This window comes from Armigeres subalbatus, chromosome 1, assembly GCF_024139115.2.
Source record: "Armigeres subalbatus isolate Guangzhou_Male chromosome 1, GZ_Asu_2, whole genome shotgun sequence".
NCBI classification, from domain to species: Eukaryota; Metazoa; Arthropoda; class Insecta; order Diptera; family Culicidae; genus Armigeres; species Armigeres subalbatus.
This window is the reverse complement of record NC_085139.1, coordinates 199822603-199835457: the sequence shown is the minus strand read 5'-3', so window position 1 is coordinate 199835457 and position 12855 is coordinate 199822603. Positions and strand designations below refer to the sequence as shown.

Sequence of the window (12855 nt, the reverse complement as noted above, 5' to 3'; positions counted from 1 at the left end):
ATGTGGCCGAACTGCCGAATTTCACATTAGACTTGATTCTAACTCTCAATGTTGCATATGCACAAATACTGATCCCTATCGTGAAAAAAAATGTAAACATTGCCCTCATGAAACTTCACTCTCCATTTGAATACGGGTAAATAAAAATTGTCGTATGACGTCATGATGCAACGGTTCATTGCTGCCCCGCAGTGTGAGATGGTGTTGGTAACGCCATCTGGTTGAATAGCAACGACGAAGATTGCACCGACAGTTTGTTGTCGAATTTTACAAACGAACAGTCGCACCGCTCTTCAATGGCGGATTCCATTCAGCCGTTTTCGGCTGGAATACGACATGTCGCAGTCGGTAGAAATAGTGTTTGGTTTTGTTACTAGCACATGAAAATGGTGCTTGCCACATCCATTATTGTGCTAGTTACTAAATGGTAAGTATGCTCACATTTTATGTTGTGGATTTATGCTAAAAAAAGTACTGCATTTCGGAGCGAGCAGGTCTCCGAAATCAGAGAAAAAATACCGAAGCGAGCAGGTCTTCGAGTGTTTAATAAAACATAATCCCGGAGCGAGCAGGTCTCCCGAGGATGGAATAAAAGATATCGGAGCGAGCAGGTCTCCGAGGATTTTTTTTGTTTATTCCGGAGCGAGCAGGTCTCCGAGGCATTTTTTGTGTATTCCGGAGCGAGCAGGTCTCCGAGGCGTTTTTTTTTGTTTATTCCGGAGCGAGTAGGTCTCCGAGGCATTTGTTGTTTATTCCGGATCGAGCAGGTGTCCGAGGCCTTTTTTTTCGTTTAATCCGGAGCGAGTAGGTCTCCGAGGCTTTTTTTGTTGATTCCGGATCGAGTAGAAATCCGAGGCATGTTGACGTAAGATTACGTCTGTGTATTATGTAGAGTACATTTTGTGAATGCGAAGCAGACTTTTGTGGCATTTTCGTGTTTATTCCGGAGCGAGTAACACTCCGAGGCATGTTGAAGTAGGGCTACGTCTGTGAATTCAATAGAAGAGTACACTTTGCGAATGCGAAGCAGGATTCCAAGGCATTTTGTGTTCATTCCGGAGAGAGTAAAACTCCGAGACATTTTAAAGTCGAACTACGTCTGTGTATTATGTAGAGTACACTTTGTGAATGCGAGCAAACCTTTGAGGCATTTTCGTGTTTATTCCGGAGCGAATAGAACTCCGAGGCACGTTGACGTAGGATTGCGTCTGTATATTCAATAGAAGAGAACACTTTGCAAATGCGAAGCAGGATTCCAATACATTTTGTGTTCATTACGTAGACGTAGGACTACATCTGTGTATTCTAAGATACTTTGCGAATGTGATGGAGTCCGAGGCATTTGTTGTTGATTCCGGAGCGAGTAGAAATCCGAGGCATGTTGACGTAAGATTACGTCTGTGTATTATGTAGAGTACATTTTGTGAATGCGAAGCAGACTTTCGAGGCATTTTCGTGTTTATTCCGGAGCGAGTAAAACTCTGAGGCATATTGGAGTAGGGCTACGTCTGTGTATTCAATAGAAGAGTACACTTTGAAAATGTAAAGCAGGACTCCAAAACATCTTGTGTTCATTCCGGAGCGAGTAAAAGTCCGAGACATTTTGACGTAGGACTGCATCTGGGTATTCTATAAAGGAGTACACTTTGCGAATGCAGAGTAGGATTTCAAGGTATTTTTAATTTTTTTCCGAAGCGTGTAGAACTTTGAGACATGTTGACGTTGGACTACGTCTGTGTATTATGTAGAGTACATTTCGAAGAGTACACTTTTCAAATGCGAAGTTGCATGGATTCCAAGATATTTTGTGTTCATTCAAACTCCGAGGCATTTTGACGTAGGATTACGGCTGTGCATTCTATAGAGGAGTATACTTTGCGAATGTGAAGGACTCCAAAGCGGGAGCGGAGCGAGTAGAACTCTAAGGCATTTTAAGGTAGGACTTCGTTTGTGTATTCTATAGAAGAGTATACTTTGCGAATGCAGAGCAGGATTCCGATGCATTTTTTGTTTTTTTGGAGAGAGTCGAACTCCAAGGCACGTTGACGTAGGACTATGTCTGGGTATTCTATGGAAGACCTATGAAGAAAGATGTAGTATTCAAAGTAAGCGTCTAATCAATATTAGTTATTAGCATACGGCGGTACTTAACATCAAGTTTGTTCTTTTTTGCATTGGATGTTGATGATACTAAAATACACCCAGGTTTTTTTTACACGGTTTGGTTTTGGTCGTTTAAGACCTTCAGGGTCAATGAAGCAATGAGTTAACCACACCAAAAAATTCACAAAAAATCAAAGAAAATTCGGGGGGTATTTAAAAAGCTGTAAAAGTTCAGGTTAACCGAGAAATTAATGAATTCCAACTGCGTAAAAAAAAACCTGGGTGTATTATCAAAAGATTAAATTTATTTTGAAGCAATTTAGGTTTGATTTTTCTTTATTTTGAAAAATTTATTTAAAAAACCGTCTAAGACGAATTAAGTACTCTAATTCTTAATTCGTACTTAATTTACTTACTTAGTACTTAATTCGTCTTAGACGGTTGAATACATTCCACTAAAAGAGCTAATATATTTTTCTGAAATTTATAAAACTGAAATCATATTCTTACAAAGTTGAAAGAGTAGGGAAGGAGAAAGATGTAGTATTCAGAGTAGCGGCTAATGATTTTAGTTTGTATAAGTGATTCTAGACTATGAATTGATTCTGCTATTGCGGATAGCACATCAAACATAATCAATCAAATATACCAATTTCGTGAAATCACATATTTCGCGTGCCCCAATTTACCGTACAATGTGGCAAGTTTCACATTAGACTTGATTCTAACTCTCAATGTTGCATATGCACAAATACTGATCCCTATCGTGAAAAAAAATATGTAAACATTGCCCTCATGAAACTTCACTCTACATTTGAATACGGTTAAATAAAAATTGTCGTATGACGTCATGATGCAACGGTTCATTGCTGCCCCGCAGTGTGAGATGGTGTTGGTAACGTCATCGGGTTGAATAGCAACGACGAAGATTGCACAGGCAGTTTGTTGTCGAATTTTACAAACGAACAGTCGCACCGCTCTTCAATGGCGGATTCCATTCAGCCGTTTTCGGCTGGAATACGACAGCGGTCAGGTGTGATTGAGACCCTTCGAGAGAGTCGTCAAAACTGGGTTACCCGAGCAGGAGAAATTAACTCAATAATACCTAATTCTGTTATTAATACCATACTTTGTTATGAACTTTCATTGCATGGGAGGTCAAATACCAAAAAATAGCACCAAAAATTTATATGAACAACACTTCAGGCATAGCATACTCTGTTATTACAAACAAAACGCATCACAAATTATTATTCGTTTGGTTTTGAAATGGGGCAGCAAGGACTATGTCCAAGGGCTTGACGATCCCTCCCCAGGCCATCTTCGAGTTGTGGGGCTTGCCTAGGATGTGGGTTGACAGTGGGCCATGTTAAAATCCTATAAAAAGCTGCATGTATCCGCAAGTAGGCCCCACCAAAGAGACCGTGTGCCGCTCAAAGCGCACAAGCCCAAGTCCGTGTGTTAGATGGGACGCTAAACAGCCCTGACACGACGGCCCTCCGACGAGGTAGGAGGTTTGCGCAGGCCCAATAAGCCACCTTTAAAAACAACCATTACGAACGACATAGAAGATCACTGGCGGAGCCAGCTATTGTTTTTTGGAAGGGCACCACTAAGCGCAAGAACAATAGCCTTCGAGAACAATGGTGTGATTGTATCGCGTGGTGCCCCACCTCTATTTCCGCCAATGTAGAAGATAATACGACTCAATACGGCAACGACCTAGGCGACGAAAAAAGGATCACGATTGGAAGCTTGGAACATGGAACTGCAAGTCGCTAGGCTTCGCAGGTTGCGACAGGATAATCTACGATGAATTACATCCCCGCAACTTCGACGTCGTAGCGCTACAGGAAAACTGCTGGACAGGACAGAAAGTGTGGAAAAGCGGGCATCGTGCGGCTACCTTCTACCAAAGCTGTGGCACCACCAACGAGCTGGGAACCGGCATCATAGTGCTGGGTAAAATGCGCCATCGTGTGATTGGGTGACAGCCAATCAACGCAAGGATGTGTAAGCTGAGGATAAAAGGCCGTTTCTTCAACTATAGCATCACCAACGTGCAATGCCCACACGAAGGGAGACCTGATGACGAGAAAGAAATGCACAGCTGGAACAGCATACGACGGATGCCCACTACGGGACGTCAAAATCGTCATTGGTGCCATGAACGTACAGGTAGGAAGAGAGGAAATGTATAGACCGGTCATCGGACCGGATAGTCTGCACACCGTATCGAATAACAACGGCCAAGGATGCATAAACTTCGCAGCCTCCCGCGGAATGGTAGTCCGAAGCACCTTCTTTCCCCGCAAAAATATCCACAAGGCCACATGGAGATCACCTAACCAAGAAACGGAAAACCAAATCGACCACGTTCTAAGCGACGGTAAATTCTTTTCCGACATCACGACCGTCCGCACTTACCGCAGTGCGAATATTGAATCCGACCACTACCTCGTTTCAGTATACCTGCGCTCAAAACTCTCGACGGTGTACAACACGCGTCGAAGTCGGACGCCGCGGCTTAACATTGGGCGGCTACAAGACGGTAGACTAGCCCAAGAATACGCGCAGCAGCTGGAAGTGGCACTCCCAACGCAACGGAAGAGCAGCTAGGCGCAGCGTCTCTTGAAGACGGCTGGAGAGATATTTGATCCGCCATCGGTAGCACCGCAACCGCTGCACTTGGCACGGTGCCCCCGGATCAGAGAAACGACTGGTATGACGGCGAATGTGAGCAGTTAGTAGAAGAGAAGGATGCAGCATGGGCGAGATTGCTGCAACACCGTACGAGGGCGAATGAGGCACGATATGAACGGGCGCGGAACAGACAAAACTCGATTTTCCGGAGGAAAAAGCGCCAGCAGGAAGATCGAGACCTTGAAGAGACGGAGCAACAGAACGAAGAACAACAAAGCCCCTGGGGTTGACCAACTACCAGGAGAGCTATTTAAACACGATGGTGAGGCACTGGCTAGAGCGCTGCAGTGGGTCATTACCAAGATTTGGGAGGAGGAAGTTTTGCCGCAGGAGTGGATGGAAGGTGTCGTGTGTCCCATCTACAAAGGGCGATAAGCTGGATTGTAGCAACTACCGCGCAATCACACTGTGAACGCCGCCTACAAGGTACTCTCCCAAATTTTATGCCGTCGACTAGCACCAATTGCAAGGTGGTTGTGGGGCAGAACCAGGCGGGTTTTATGGGTGAACGCTCCACCACGGACCAGGTATTCGCCAAGTACTGCAGAAATGCCGCGAATACAACGTGCTCACACATCATCTATTCATCGACTTCAAAGCCCCATATGATACAATCGATCGGGACCAGCTATGGCAGCTAATGCACGAAAACGGTTTTCCGGATAAACTGACACGGTTGATCAAAGCGACGATGGATCGGGTGATGTGCGTAGTTCGAGTTTCAGGGGCATTCTCGAGTCCCTTCGAAACCCGCAGAGGGTTACGGCAAGGTGATGGTCTTTCGTGTCTGCTATACAACATCGCTTTGGAAAGGGTAATACGAAGACCAGGGATTAACACGAGTGATACAATTTTCAATAAGTCCGTCCAGCTATTTGGCTTCGCCGACGACATAGATATTATGCCACGTAACTTTGATAAGATGGAGAAAGCCTACATCAGACTGAAGAAGGAAGCTAAACGGATCGGACTAGTCATCAACACGTCGAAGACGAAGTACATGATAGGAAGAGGTTCAAGAGAAGACAATGTGAGCCACCCACCGCGAGTTTGCATCGGTGGTAACGAAATCGAGGTGGTAGAAGAATTTGTGTACTTGGGCTCACTGATGACTGCCGAAAATGATACCAGCAGAGAAATTCGTAGACGCATAGTGGCTGGAAATCGTACCATCTATGGTGGGATGCAGATGGCGGACGGTACGTGGAGGAGGCGAATGAACCACGAGTTGCATGAGCTGCTGGAAGAACCATCCATCGTTCACACCGCGAAAATCGGACGACTGCGGTGGGCCGGGCACGTAGCCAGAATGTCGGACAGTAACCCGGTGAAAATGGTTCTCGACAACGATCCGACGGGCACAAAAAGGCAAGGTGCGCAGCGGGCAAGGTGGATCGATCAGGTGGAAGATGACTTGCGGACCCTCCGTAGACTGTGTGGTTGGCGACGTGTAGCCATGGACCGAGCCGAATGGAGAAGACTCTTATATACCGCACAGGCCACTTCGGCTTTAGTCTGAATAAATAAATAAAAAGTGCATCAGAAAAACCAGGTGAAGATAGACCTAGTCAGACCTATATTTTAGTTAGGTTATATCAAGTAGGATTTTTTTAACTGTTTTCAAATTAATGAAGTAATCAGCGCTTGATGAAGCCAAAATCATGTTTTATTCTCAAACAAAGTAATTGTTTCCGATAATAACAGAACGGAAACTGAAACTATTTTCTACAATCAACTCAGTGCCATCATAGAAAGGATTCCGAAGCGTGATATCAAAATCTTTAATGGAAAAATCGGATCCAATAACTTGATCTAACTTGAATTATGAGCGCATTTTGGGACATTGCCTCGGAGAAATGTGAACAGGGTAGCATGGGTCTCCCGTTACGGCTATACCAAATATCAAATCGACTACATCGGCATCAGCCGAAAATGGCAATGCAATGGAGTCTTCCTGGCGTGCAAAGTAAACGTATGCCAATATCATACCATCTGTGAAACAAGCCTGTATATTGGGGAGAATTCGTCTGCAGGTTCCACAAGCCAACTGGAAGATACCCTTTTGACACTCTTGTCACAAGAAGGCGACAACTATAGTTATAAAACTAGAAGCCACCTCTTAAAAGGAAAAAAAAACCCTCGCTGCGGCTTTAAGGGAGTATGGGGTTAAGCTACCCAACCATATAGACAAAGAATAATTTACACTACTACATTGTTAAGCCAATCAATCGTTTGATTTCAATCCAACCTTAGTTACCAGTGTCACGATTGAGAATCGCCATTTTAATTTCACTGGAATTTAATGAATAGGTATATGTTTGTTTGTTATTTAGTAAGCTTCCCGTTTAGCATTTCCTCAGTTATTAATTGAAAGCCTTGTCTATGCCCACCATTGCATGAGTATGTATCTTGTGTGGCGAGTACAATGGATACAATATGCCCAGGGTGTCGAGAAAGTTTTCAACCCCAAAAACTTCCTAGACCAGACCGGACCAGACCAGAGAATCGAATTCGCCATCTCCGGATTGGCAATATTTCTCTTGCCATCCTAATGCATTTGAAGATTTAAGCTGTGTATATTAAAAGGACAATGCTCAAGTGGCGCAATTCAGACAATTTCCCCCTATATTCTTCATACAACCAACCACGAAGAGATAGAAAGGACACCATCGTCACGTAATTACGGCTGCCGAAAGTTTAGACGCTGACTGTTTACTAGCTAGACTTTCCATTAAATTTCTGCTCAGAATTCCGTGGTGAAAACTATGGCAACATAGTTTATATGTGCTGCATGATAGGGGCTGGGAAAAAGTTTCATATACTAGCTGGTAATTTGTTTTACATGGAACGACATCGAATCAGGCGTATGCATGGTGCAAAACTGCGGTAAAATGTTTACCTTGGTGATTTTCCAGCAGCATTAAATACCGCTTCCAAAAAGGGCAAAAAGCTGAATGTAACAACTTCCACGGAGGAAAGGGCCATGAAATTAGGATCCTTGATGAAGCGAATGGGAAATGAAATTTCTAAAAATTGAGCAACTATTCGAGAACGTAAACAGTGTTATGATATTTCTATATATTTTTGTTGGATGGTCGTCCTTCGACGAAGAAAAAAAATGAATAGAAGTTATTGCAATTATGTTCTGTTGCTGTTGCCTCTACCAACTAGCATCGTTTAACAATCAGCAGGTTGGTTTTGGTTTGGTCTATTTCATCCACATTAGCTCACAACTATAAGGCCCCTTCTAGTACATTTTTCCAGATGCTATACACGTTTCCAAATCACAACCACAATCGTCATCTGGACCGGATAGACCACGTGCTGATCAACGGGCGGAATTTCTCGGATGTTATTGATTGCAAATGAGAGCGGCTGGTACCGTAATCCGGGGTAACATTCATCTGTTTCACCATTTTCAAAAAATGAATAAAATATTATTTCCTGTTATCACAATTACTTATTGAGAGTTAGGTATTTTAATCTTGACTAAATTTGCTACTGAATGATATAATCTTCGGATGGATTTGCATTTATTTTTCACTAAAATTTGGAAAACAAAATCAACATGAAATCACTCACAGCAAGCTGTCAAAAAAACACTCAAATCTAATATAAAAACAAAAAATTAAGTTCGTACCTATAATTACGTGATCTTATTTTCTTGGTTGATACATATTTTTTGTTTCAAAATTTTGATATTTATTGTGGAAAACCCTGATAATTCCAACTAGTTATGATGATACCTTTCTCGAAACAAACGATGCACATCGCCTCGGTGTAATGGATTCCAACTATAATTGCCTACCTTAAGGCATTTGAAGAAGCTTGCTTTATAGAAGTTTTATAGACGAAATGAAAACTTTACAATTTTCTTCATAACTTTTGAAATAAATGGCCGGTAGTTTCAAAATTCAACGCAACTTGTTACGAGAATATCGGTTAAGGGTTACGACACACATACATATACGTACACAAATGAAAGTACTTCTATAAAAGGTTCGATACTACCGTAATTTAGCTTCGTTAGTTTTTCTGTTGTTTCATGTTTCATCTACATTCTCAGATCTACATCAACTCGCTTTAAAAGACGTTTTTTTTTGTCAATATAATTTTTAATAGACAAATGACAAATGATTTTGATCATCAACAAAGTTGAACCCCAAGTTGAAAAATAAAAAAAATCGGCAAAAAGATTTTTAAAACAAGTTCAAAATTATCAAATAAACAAGAACAACACCTTTATACGTTCTACATGTGGTAGTACTAAAAAAAAGCCATGATTTCAATTACGGGGGAAATATTTACAAAACATTTGAAAAAATGATCAATGTTCCCCGTAATACGTAAATTGAGAACAGTAATTGGAGCAAGGACAGAATAGAAAATGCAGCATAAAGAAAGTGTGATAGCTGAAGCAGAGAAAAGCATGGAACGAAACTAAATGCAAATGGTTTTTGCGACTGTCAGTGGCACGCCCAAGTAACATGTTTAGTTTTATAACGCTCTTGAAGATCATTATTTCCTCTATCAAGATTGTCTTAAAATCATTATAAAACCAAAATGTTACTGGGGCGTGACACAAGACTGCGCAATTGCCCAGTGGAATACAGAAAGTTCTACGACTTGTGTCAAAATTTCTGCGCAATTAGCCCACACCGAACCGAGATATTGAATTTATTCGCGTTATGGTCATTTTTATCCCCCGTATGCGCATTCACAGACTGTCAGATGGTGCCAGCAGCTTTTTGTGTGGAAGTATTGGTATCCCATATAAAGTATTCAGCATTATTGTTGTTTTAAGAAGACTTTTTCACTTGGAAGTGTATTCCAAAACAGCCAGACAGCTTATTATTTCACAGTTATGAATATGTATTTATTTCCCGACATGAAAATCATTGTGGAAATAAGTTTAGAAAATAGCAAAATTAAAAACATTTTTATTATGCTAAGAAGAGTCTACACGGCGTTTAGGCGAAATCCATGGTCAACTGCGATGCAGCTGTGATGAAAAGAAGAAAAAGGGTCTTCGGAAGCTTCCAAGAGCTCCCCCGGAAGTTACCAGAAGTTATTTCAGGAGATCCATGCTTAAGTTCCTCTAGCAAATCTCCCAGAAATTCCTCCACGAGTCCTCCTGGAAATTCCTTCAGAAATTACTCCAGGAATTGCTCCAGAAGTTCCCTCAGGAATCGCTCCAGAAGTTCCCTCAGGAATTCCTCCAGGAATTTCTCGGGAAGTTCCTCCAGAAATCCCTCCGGAAGTTCCTCCACGAATTCCTCGGGAAGTTCCTCCAGGAATTCCTCGGGAAGTTCCTCCAGGAATTTCTCCGGAAGTTCTTCCAGGAATTCCTCCGGAAGTTTCTCCAGAAATTCCTCCAGAAGTTCATCCAGGAATTCCAGCGGAAGTTCTTCCAGGAATTCCTCCGGAAGTTCTTCCAGGAATTCCTTCGGAAATTCCTCCAGGAATTCCTTCGGAAATTCCTCCAGGAATTCCTTCGGAAATTCCTCCAGGAATTCCTCCAGGAATTCCTCCGGAAGTTCCTCCAGGAATTCCTCCGGAAGTTCCTCCAGGAATTCCTCCGGAAGTTCCTCCAGGAATTCCTCCGGAAGTTCCTCCAGGAATTCCTCCGGAAGTTCCTCCAGGAATTCCTCCGAAGTTCCTCCAGGAATTCCTCCGGAAGTTCCTCCAGGAATTCCTCCGGAAGTTCCTCCAGGAATTCCTCCGGAAGTTCCTCCAGGAATTCCTCCGGAAGTTCCTCCAGGAATTCCTCCGGAAGTTCCTCCAGGAATTCCTCCGGAAGTTCCTCCAGGAATTCCTCCGGAAGTTCCTCCAGGAATTCCTCCGGAAGTTCCTCCAGGAATTCCTCCGGAAGTTCCTCCAGGAATTCCTCCGGAAGTTCCTCCAGAATTCCTCCGGAAGTTCCTCCAGGAATTCCTCCGGAAGTTCCTCCAGGAATTCCTCCGGAAGTTCCTCCAGGAATTCCTCCGGAAGTTCCTCCAGGAATTCCTCCGGAAGTTCCTCCAGGAATTCCTCCGGAAGTTCCTCCAGGAATTCCTCCGGAAGTTCCTCCAGGAATTCCTCCGGAAGTTCCTCCAGGAAGTTCCTCCAGGAATTCCTCCGGAAGTTCCTCCAGGAATTCCTCCGGAAGTTCCTCCAGGAATTCCTGCAGGAAGCTCCTCCAGGAATTCCTCCGGAAGTTCCTCCAGGAATTCCTCCGGAAGTTCCTAAAGGAATTTCTCCGGAAATTCCTAAAGGAATTTCTCCGGAAGTTCCTCCTGGAATTCCTCCGGAAGTTCCTCCAGGAATTCCTCCGGAAGTTCCTCCAGGAATTCCTCCGGAAGTTCCTCCAGGAATTCCTCCGGAAGTTCCTCCAGGAAATCCTCCATAAGTTCCTCTAGGAGTTCTTCCGGAAGTTCCTCCAGGAAAACCTCCAGAAGTTCCTCTTGGAATTCCTCTAGAAATTCCTCCAGGAATTCCTCTGGAAGTTCCTCTAGGAATTCCTCTGGAAGTTCCTCCGAAAGTTCCTCCAGGAATTCCTCCGAAAGTTCCTCCAGGTATTCCTTCAAAAGTTCCTCCAGGAATTCCTCCGAAATTTCCTCCAGGAATTCCTTCGGAACTTCCTCCAGGAATTCCTCCGGAAGCTCCTCCAGGAATTCCTCCGGAAGTTCCTCCAGGAATTCCATCGAAAGTTCCTCCAGGAATTCCTCCGGAAGTTCCTCCAGGAATTCCTCCGGAAGTTCCTCCAGGAATTCCTCCGGAAGTTCCTCCAGGAATTCCTCCGGAAGTTCCTCCAGGAATTCCTCCGGAAGTTCCTCCAGGAATTCCTCCGGAAGTTCCTCCAGGAATTCCTCCGGAAGTTCCTCCAGGAATTCCTCCGGAAGTTCCTCCAGGAATTCCTCCGGAAGTTCCTCCAGGAATTCCTCCGGAAGTTCCTCCAGGAATTCCTCCGGAAGTTCCTCCAGGAATTCCTCCGGAAGTTTCTCCAGAAATTCCTCCGGAAGTTCCTCCAGGAATTCCTCCGGAAGTTCCTCCAGGAATTCCTCCGGAAGTTCCTCCAGGAATTCCTCCGGAAGTTCCTCCAGGAATTCCTCCGGAAGTTCCTCCAGGAATTCCTCCGGAAGTTCCTCCAGGAATTCCTCCGGAAGTTCCTCCAGGAATTCCTCCGGAAGTTCCTCCAGGAATTCCTCCGGAAGTTCCTCCAGGAATTCCTCCGGAAGTTCCTCCAGGAATTCCTCCGGAAGTTCCTCCAGGAATTCCTCCAGATGTTCCTCCAGGAATTCCTTCAGATGTTCCTCCAGGAATTCCTCCGGAAGTTCCTCCAGGAATTCCTCCGGAAGTTCCTCCAGGAATTCCTCCGGAAGTTCCTCCAGGAATTCCTCCGGAAGTTCCTCCAGGAATTCCTCCGGAAGTTTCTTCAGGAATTCCTCCGGAAGTTCCTCCAGGAATTCCTCCGGAAGTTCCTCCAGGAATTCCTCCGGAAGTTCCTCCAGGAATTCCTCCGGAAGTTCCTCCAGGAATTCCTCCGGAAGTTCCTCCAGGAATTCCTCCGGAAGTTCCTCCAGGAATTCCTCCGGAAGTTCCTCCAGGAATTCCTCCGGAAGTTCCTCCAGGAATTCCTCCGGAAGTTCCTCCAGGAATTCCTCCGGAAGTTCTTCCAGAAATTCCTCCGGAAGTTCCTCCAGGAATTCCTCCAGGAATTCCTCCGGAAGTTCCTCCAGGAATTCCTCCGGAAGTTCCTCCAGGAATTCCTCCGGAAGTTCCTCCAGGAATTCCTCCGGAAGTTCCTCCAGGAATTCCTCCGGAAGTTCCTCCAGGAATTCCTCCGGAAGTTCCTCCAGGAATTCCTCCGGAAGTTCCTCCAGGAATTCCTCCGGAAGTTCCTCCAGGAATTCCTCCGGAAGTTCCTCCAGAAATTCCTCCGAAAGTTCCTCCAGGAATTCCTCCGGAAGTTCCTCCAGAAATTCCTCCGGAAGTTCCTCCAGAAATTCCTCCGGAAGTTCCTCCAGGAATTCCTCCGGAAGTTCCTCCAGGAATTCCTCCGGAAGTTCC

At 44.3% G+C, this 12855-nt stretch overlaps 1 protein-coding gene across 3 annotated transcripts in view; it reads right to left on the bottom strand.

The window, feature by feature from the left end:
- LOC134205676 (serine-rich adhesin for platelets-like) overlaps positions 1-12855 on the bottom strand; it is a 199065-nt gene that overhangs the window by 95946 nt on the left and 90264 nt on the right. The window lies entirely within an intron of this gene.